General features: G+C 34.2%; 1 pseudogene; it reads left to right on the forward strand.

The window, feature by feature from the left end:
• The first annotated feature begins 5,100 nt into the window (after positions 1 to 5,100).
• On the forward strand, positions 5,101 to 7,583 carry LOC147511789 (serine/threonine-protein kinase Aurora-1-like; annotated as a pseudogene).
• Positions 7,584 to 7,905: the final 322 nt, after the last annotated feature.

A 7,905-nucleotide genomic window follows, 5' to 3' on the forward strand; every position in this document is an offset into this window, starting at 1 on the left:
GACGCCAAAGAAACATATCGATGTTCGCTTTCATTTTCCTTCGTGAACTCACAAAAGGTCGAGATCGGACGATGGTTCACCGCAATACTAAGGAGCAAGTAGCGTATGTAATGACTAAACCTCTACAGGTTGGATGCATTCTTGAAGCTTCGGACCATGTTGGGCGGTGTCCAAGACTGGTGTAAACCTGAGTACTAGTATCATTCAGTTTTAAGGGAGGATGTTAAGTTGTTAGGATTTGTTACTGATTTGTTAATAATCCCTATTGTTAAGGGAGTGTTTGCTTGTTTGACCTATTCTTTAGCTTCATACCACGTAGTGAAGTAGTGTTAAACGTGGGTTGCATCTTCCTCTGTTTTTCAGTTACTTTGTAAGGCTATTTAAGCCAACTTGTTTTGTTCAATTCAATAATATAATTCTCCCAACTCTTGCATCCCAGTTATTTGGCTTGAGGCTGGCAGCAACCATACCGGCGGCGTTTTTCGTCTTAAGGAAATTGTGCCGAGCACAATTCTCAGTGATAAGTTTTACTTGCATTCTTATTACTGTTTTTCGATACTAGTTTACACAAATACGTGCATAAACATCATTACAATTAAGGTTAAAACAGGATAATACCAGAACAGGTCGCATGCTTTGAGCATCTGAGAAATCAATTCCATCTCGGTTGATGAACCTATCATTCAAAGTAAACATATTGGTATACTGTCGGAAGTTGTTGGAACAATCACTGAAAGAACACATTCAATTTTTAAAATTTTTTGCTCTTTTCCATTACAGATACGAACAAAGCCTACGATTTTTAGTGCATCTAGTAACATAAATCAGATTCTACATGAAAAGACTACGAAATTTTGTGAAAATTGAAGTTACGCTCTCATCTTAGCAGGACTTGTTCCAGCATCACCATCAACAACTGAAATACTCTTGATCGTCACATCCGATGTAAACAAATATTTCCAGTCGGTTGCAACATTCAAAACAAGAACTTTACTTGAGAACTTCCAAATCAATAGTGCATAAACCAGAAGAATTAGAAGTCTCTCAGCAAAGGAAAACTGCTGGGACTTTCACTTAACAGAGTCATACATGGACATTAACATTTGCATTTACATTTGACAGAGACTAGAAAAAACCAAAATTACCAACATAATTTGTTAATCATGTAAACCCCAAACTTTAAACAGATAAATATAGTACGAAATCGCCAATATTCTCAGATTAATTCAGTTTTAAAGGTGCCCTTAATAACTGTGATGGGCGGTGTCTCTGTAACTTGTAAGCCAAGATTATGTTTTGTTTTTGTTTTTGTGATGGGCGGTGACTTTTATTTCTTTTTTGTTGAAGTAAGGGTTTAAACGGTTACCCTCTTTTCCGATTCGTGTATTAATCAATTGCTCACTTTTAATAATTTTTTTAATGGGTTGGGTTAAATTGGAGTGAATTCATGGTGCCGTTTTAAAAATATTCATGTGTGAATCATCCAGTATTCCAGGTTAGATGTAGGAACAATGACAATAACACGAGCTACGTGGCTGAATGTTATAGATCTTGGAAAGCAATGAAGAAGCACAAAGTAAAAGGTATAGGAGAGTATGGGTAGAGTCTGACAAATTTGTAGCAATGCATGCATGCTTATTGAACTGCTCAATTGCCATGACACATCAAACAAAGATGGGAGAAATTTAAGGAGCTGCGCTATTGCCTAAAGGAGGGCTGCAGACCACAGTCTCTCTCTCTTCTTCCGTTTCTCTATTTCACCTTCTAAAACCTACATAACACGACACTCCCCCTCTCTATTTTGATCATCTCCTTCTTAGGTACGCTTTATTTTCAAATGGTAATCTCTTCATCTCATTGATTCTCATTCGTTATAGTCAAAGCGCCCTTTTCTATTGGTTATTATTAAACGAATGAATGTGAGCATCTACCTATCTATCTTACGCTCTACACTCTTAAAGTTTGGATTATTAACATTCATTTATTTAGTTTTTATTTAATTTATTTAAAATTGTAGTAGTCTGTAGCTTTCCAGAGTGACTTTTGGGATGGAATATTAATGGGATGTTATTTTGGTGAATAATATCACATTGGTTTGAATTGCTTTGTAATTTGTCACACTGTAGCATAACCAAAGCAATTTTTTTTTTTTTTTTTTTTTGTTTTATAGCTTTTTATTCTAATTTGTTTCCTAGGCTGTTTAGTAAAATTATTCACAGGGTCATTGATTAGTTGTTTGACCCTTTTTTTTCTGGATAGTTTGGAGGCTATGATTTAGGTACATCTACTTATTTTCAGTGAAGTTGATGGATTTTATGTAGGTTTGATGGGTTTCTAGACCATGTGACATTGATGCTGAACAGTGTGAGGTAAGTTCGTTACATTTCTTTTTGATTTAGTTTGTTTCATCCCTGTTGTATCTGACTTGAATTTTCGTACCTTTAAGACATTTTTGTCTTGATACCCCACCTTTTATATGTGTTGATATTGCTCTAAGAATTGATTCTCTTTGTCAATTTTTGTCTGTATTGGAGTTCAAGAAATTTCAGGGTTGCTAAAACATAGTACTGTTTCCTTTGTCTTGCAAATGTTGTCCAAAAAGATTTGTTTGAGTGCGGGTTTGCTATTTAATCTGCAATAGGTGCAGTTTGAACTGCTAAATTACTTTTGTCGTACTTAGATTTAGATCAGGTTTGATTTTGTTTGTAGTTTGTCTATTTGTTGATTTTTAAGGTTGCTAATGTTGTGAGCCCATAGGATTAATAATACTATAAATTGGGCTCTAGACACTTTTTTTAGTGTGTTTTTTGTCTAGAGAAAGACCAATATTATCTTTTGATTCTACTCCAATTTTATCAACACGTCACTTTTTGAGTGTATTAACTGTTTTTAAAATTTCTTATTTCTCCTTTTTACCATTTCATTTATAATTGCCAATTTCTTCCACAAATAAATAATACTAAAATCTAATGTGCCCAGACTGTAGGTGTGTGTGTCAATCGAGGCCACTCATCAGGCAAGGGTGCGTGTGTATTGCTCCAAGATGTACTGCAATTAAATAATACAATTGTCTTATAAAAAAAAACCATTTGTCCTTTCACAATTTCACAATTTGAATTACATCAAACAAAGCTTAAACATGCTATTCAAAATTATCAGAGATGCATTTTAAATTGTTAAAGCTGTATTGAAATTAGTTGTAATCAACATACATTTTTTCCACATGCTAGCTTATGTAGAGGAAGAGAGAGTAGAAGAGAAAGGGTGGAAGCTTGAAGTAGAGAGTGAAGAGAGAGATGGATAGTAGTGATGAGGAGGTGGAGAGGAGAGAGGAAAACTAAGAAGAGAGCAAAGAGGGCTAAAGAGGAGTCATCATATATGATAAGAGAGGGAAAAGAGGAGGAGAGGAAAAGGAGGAGGAGGAGGAGAGGAAGAAGAAGAAGAAGAAGAAAAAAGTGGAGAGTGAGAATGAAGAAGAAGAAGAGGTGGTCAAGAAGAAGAGGTGGTTGAAGATGAAGATTTTGATGAGAGATACAATGATCTCAATCATCATTCATTGATTGGTAAATTTTCTCATTGATTTCTATTTTTCTTTATTTTCCTAAACTTAATCATTTCTATTTGTGGCGCTTAGAAAAGCCCCAACTCAAGCAAAGGAGGGAAGAAGCCGCCAAAGCCGCTGAAGAAGAAAGGCATCCGCCAAAGAAAGGGATCGCTGTCGGAGTATGATGAGGAAGATGGAGCTGATGGAGATGAAGATGAAGTCTGAGTCAGCAGGGACGGAGCCATGATTCTAAGCCAGGGGGTGCGAGATTATGTGCACACCCTACCCCACCATTTTTGTATTATTTTTTTTATTATTTTTGTCAGAAGTTCTAAACAATAAATATCAACAAAATTATGCATTTATTTTAATTCACAAAACTAGAGTGCGTTGACTACTAAGAATTTAATATGGACTGATGAAGTTAACTACTTAAACACTTAAGTCATTAATTGATACTACTATGTCTATATATATCTACATTATCTAGTCCACAAGTCTACAACAATTAAACAAATTGTTAACTTCCTATAATGTTATAAGTCTATATAATGTTATATCATTATATATAATGTTATATATAACATTATAAATTTATAACATGTTATAATGTTATAATGTTATAACATTAATTATAATATTATAATGTTAGATAGGGTTATAAAAGATTAACATTGAAAATAAAAAATTACTTTGTTTTGTTTTTTTTTTTTTAAGGGGAAATTTTATTGGTAATGATATTGGGTTTTACAAATAATTAAGACAAACGCGGTAAAACAAAGCCGCTACCGCAAGTCATTTATGAATTTGTGATTTTTGTTTTTGTTTTTATTTTTTTTTTTTTTTGGGTTGAGGTGTAATTGTTTGTTTAAGAATTGAGAGTGGAAGAAAGGAGGGAGAGCATACGAGTTTGTTATGGGTGATTAGAATTATACAAACTGACCGATTGGGCTTTGGGCCTTTGGTTATTTGTTTTAGTCTCATCAACCCATCAAACATATTCAAAGACACATTTGTCCATCTTAAATGGTTTTGGACTCAAAATAAATGATAAATGATAATTTTGTAAGCGCAAAAAGAGAAGTAAAAAAAATTGGTTTATTGGAATGTTTTTTATTAGTTTTTTTTTTTCATACTATTGTTTTTGTTGATTATATTCTTACTATAGTTGTGAAAATTTTGGGAGTGCCGTAGTAGAAGTTTCCTAAAAAAAATTAGAGGTTTGAGTCCTTATAGTTTGAAGATTTTTCTAGGGAATTAGTTATTAGTTATGTGGCAGTGGAACTTTTCTAATCTAAGGGTGCGACCGCCCCCACACACACCCTCTATATCCATCTATGTGAGTCAGCTTGATAGACAAGGAATATAATGACAAGAAGCTATGAAATGTTTAATTTTCTGTTTTAATTCAGACAATGTATTTCACATGGTGCACATTGTTGAAATATGTACTGATAATGTGATCTTGGTTGTTAATGTTTTTACTACCGTGTATCATGATTGTGAATCGTGGTTGTTTTTTTTTACTTGTTTTACCTAGCTAGTTAGGTACTTGAATGTTAGCAGGAACAACTAATGTTGTTTGGTGTTTGGAAGTTATGGAAGTAGGTGGAGATTTCATGATTTTGATATTGGAAACGCTCGGAAGAGGAAAATTTGGGCATGTTTATTTGGTAAGAGAAAAAAAATGGTAGATTATCCTTTTGGTCATGTTAATAGACTGCGTGCCTTGTTTAGAATTGAACTGTTTTTTTTTTATAGTCTTTAGAATTTAACAGGTGTTTGTTGAAACTTGAAATGTGGTATCTATTTATCATGCGGAAGTTGTTTTAATTTGAGTGCACTAGAGACTGATAAATTGTGTTTCCAACAGAACAGCCACATACTTTTCAAGTGTCAGTTGAAACAGTCTCAAGTGGAGCATCAGCTTCGCAGGGAAGTCAAGATAATAGCTAGTAATTGGCCGAATTATAAGGTTTGGCTTAATAAAACTAATAATTCGGGCTTAATTTTTGAATGATAACGGTTTAATTCGCTAATTATAAGGTTTGACGAATAAAATGAATAATTCGGCAAATTTTTGAATGATACGGTTGAATTCGCGAATTGGTTGGGCCGGGCCTTAGTTGGAACCAAAAATAAATGTGTTAGTAATAGTAAGTAGAACAAAAAATTTGACATTTGTATTATTTTTTTCATGAATAAAATTGTAAAAATAAAAATAAAAACGTTATATACTTATATATCAAAATTTTAAAGGTAAAATATATAGCCGAATTTTAAAGGAATGCATTCGTATTATACCCGTTTAAAACACGTATATCATATTTTTACCGTTAGCGTTTTATTAGACCGAATATTTAAAAGTATTATTATTGAAAATTTCGAATCTTAGGCCAATAATTACCGTATCGAACTTTTGCCGTCCACGAATTTACTAACTATGGTCAAGATACAGAGCCATCTCCTCTGGGTACTTCTATGATCAGGTTGGAATGTGTGTGTTTTTTTTTATATATTTTAGTACTTTTTAGATATGAATTCATCTTTGTCCAGGGTGTTGTTCTAATGTTTATTGACCGAGTTACTTTGCTTTCATTTTATGATTGCAGACCCGGGTATATTTGATATTAGAATATTCAGCGAAAGGCGAACTTTACAAGGAGCTCCAGAAGTGCAAATTTTTCAGCGAGAAACGTGCAGCCACTGAGTTATTGGTTAAGGAATAAGTCCCCTACTTAGCAGCCTTTGTTTTATTGTACATTGATGCAAAACTTCCACTTTTACAGAAGCATATCTGTTCTTGTTTGCAAATATCTTATACTAATGTATTTTATGTTTGTCAACAGTACATTTCATTACTTGCACGAGCCCCTGATATACTGCCATGGAAGCATGCCATACACAGAGATATGAAGTCGGAGAATCTCCTGATTGGTGCACAGGTTAGATAACCATAGATCTGTTTTCTGTTCAATTGTGATAATCTGATAGTGAGTAAGTATATGCTTATTGTGATCATCTTATTGTGTTAGTGTGTGGTTTCTGTTCACACTTTTAACCGCAGGAGGACCATGTGTGGTACATTGGATTATCTCCCTCCTGAGATGGGTATGTACTGAGCAGGGTTAAATGAGTTTTTCTTGTCATTGTGTTTTCATCTGTTACCAACATATTGTTACTTTCAACAGTTGAGAGTGTCGAGCATGACGCAAATGTGGACATTTGGAGTATTGGCGTCTTGTGCTACGAGTTTCTTTACAAGCAAGTACTCAGACAAAAATAGAAGGTACTTACGGAGTTCCTCCATTTGAGGCAAAGGAACACTCAGACACATAAAAGGTATATGCTGAAATTATAAACAAGTACGTTTAGGATTCTAGTTTTGTTACGAGGAAAGTTAGGCATGGCTTGTAATAGTCAATGGGGCAGGGGGACAGAGGGATCTTTCCAATATCTTGAAAAAAATTATCCTTTTAGATTGCATGAAAGCTTTTTAATTATCACTAAGGATATTGCTCACAAGTTGTAAATACACAGGATCATAAAAGTGGATCTCAAGTTCGCCCCCTCCCCCCCCCCAAGCCAATTATCTCATCTTCTGCGAAGGATCTCATTAGTCAGGTGAGACTTGCTGCTGCATTACATTTTTGTTTAAAGCCAATATACACGGTGGGGCTCATTATTCAAGTTTTATCCCATGCCAATATACATGAATTGCTCTTTTTAACCATTATGTCCCCACAAATTTTGTCCGCGTAGTCCTTTAGGAGAGTGACACAGTATGAATATGCATTACTATACTATATATATTATGGCACTACGTGAATGGTATTCATAAAAGGATTGACACTTCATGAATAATTTTTTTGAGCAGATGCTGGTTAAAGATTCTTCTCAACGTCTCCCATTGCACAAGCTTCTGGAGCATCCTTGGTTATCCAGAACGCAGATCTCTGGCATTTACAGGGGTAAATTGCAGTTACTGATGAATATTCATTGTGACATTATGAAAGCCTTGTTCAAAATATGTGATTAGGCTGAAAGATTCTTGTAATCAGAATATGTGGTTATGCTGAAAGAATCATGTAACACCAACAAGATTACAATATGAGGGTACATGTTTGGTTAGTTCAAATGTTGTTATTATAACTGTTCCGTATTTGGTTCGGTTGAGATATCATTTGTTAATCTGTTCTGAAGAAATGGAAACTATACTAATTGCCAAGTAGATAAATCGTCTGAAGAAATTACGGGCTTGTTCTGCACAGATACTTGAGGATTAAACTAGTCTCTTGTTTCTTTGCTTTCATGATTTTGACAATTGCTGCATTGATATTATGGACGATGTTAACATAGAG

This window comes from Coptis chinensis, chromosome 3, assembly GCF_015680905.1.
Source record: "Coptis chinensis isolate HL-2020 chromosome 3, ASM1568090v1, whole genome shotgun sequence".
Classification (NCBI taxonomy): Eukaryota; Viridiplantae; Streptophyta; class Magnoliopsida; order Ranunculales; family Ranunculaceae; genus Coptis; species Coptis chinensis.